The following is a 1,568-nucleotide window of genomic DNA, read 5'->3' on the forward strand; positions in this document are numbered from 1 at the left end:
CCAATAAGAATCAGTTGGAACTAAAATTCGTTTAAACATTCGTATGTATCAAATACATTGACGGTTTTGCAAGCATTTAACCTAGCGAAAATTAACTGCCTTCGTCCTTTAACTATTCTTTCCTTTGTCTTGCTACTAAGCAATGGGGCCCCACACCCTCAACTCACCCCAAGTCCAAGTGAAAGGTTCCACTCTCTAATATTGCTCAATTAATCAATTATTTAATAATAATATTTATATAATTCCAAGATTTAATTTTCATGGTCGGTTCCATAGATAAAAAGGTAAACTAATAAAAATGGTTTGAAAATTTTGAGTGATAAGGACAAAATAAAAGGTAAAAGTGAATAGTACCATGATTGATTTTTTAATGAAAAAATATGGTTTTTCTTTAAAATAAACAGTACCGGAAGCTTTTCGTTAAAGTTCCCTATATAAAATCATCTATCCGGTTTCCTTCCGTTGCAACCAAAGCATAGCATTCCACACTGCTACTCGTCATGTGAGTTTGATAAGATTCTTATATTATAATTCAGTTAATCTTTGCAATGGTTAATTGCAGTTTTTTTTAAGAACAAGGATTGTTTGCTCTCCTTGTTTCCGTGCCCTTCCATGCCCTCCTGTTTGTGTGGTCACGGTTAAGCCACGTCAACATTTTATATTACTATTTATTTTTGTCTTATTATCTCTATAAAAAAATATAAAATGTTGACGTGATTTAACCGTGACCACACAAAACAGAAGGGACATGGGAACAAGGAGGGCAGACAATCCTTGTCCTTTTTTTAAGAGTTCCGTCGAATTTACCGGGGGACGTATTGATAATTAGATCCGCCAAGTATGGACAACTATAAGATCAAATTAATAATATCAATAATACAGTTGGATAGTCCTTTATTATTAAAAACTCTCCATGTGCAAGTTTATCTTACACTGTCGGTCCCAAATCCGGATAAAGAAGAAGAGAAATGACGTTAAGTAACCTAAAGAGACATTTCGTTCTTACGTCGAATTCCCCTACGATAATGAATCCTACACGATAGTCCTTAATTATTAAAAACCAACTTTACTCCAACGGTCAAAAATGATCAAATGATTAACCTTAATTAACCTTACCATGCATGGATGCAGAAAATTATATTTTGGTAGGTAACCTTTGAAATTTCTGGATAACCACAAGAGTTTGGTAAACCATGATCTCTGATAAGTTATTTCTGATTATATTTTACCATATAACTTGCACCACAAGCATATCTGGCATGCAAAAAACCCATCAATATTTTCATCTATATAGTAGATTATAAGTTATAATACTGATATACAAATCTGGCAGATAAACTTTATAATGGAAATTCATTAATTAATTGGGAATATATATATATTTTTTTCATATATTTGATACATATAGTGAATTTGTAACACTATCTAACAAAAAGGAAAAATTAAGTATAAAGAATGGGAGCAACTAGAAAGTAATGAGTCAAATGACTTACATGCCACATCATATATGACATATCTATTGGAGAACACTTAAATATCTTTTAATCCTATTTGGCGTATTTGATATC

Source organism: Malus domestica, chromosome 14, assembly GCF_042453785.1.
Source record: "Malus domestica chromosome 14, GDT2T_hap1".
NCBI classification, from domain to species: Eukaryota; Viridiplantae; Streptophyta; class Magnoliopsida; order Rosales; family Rosaceae; genus Malus; species Malus domestica.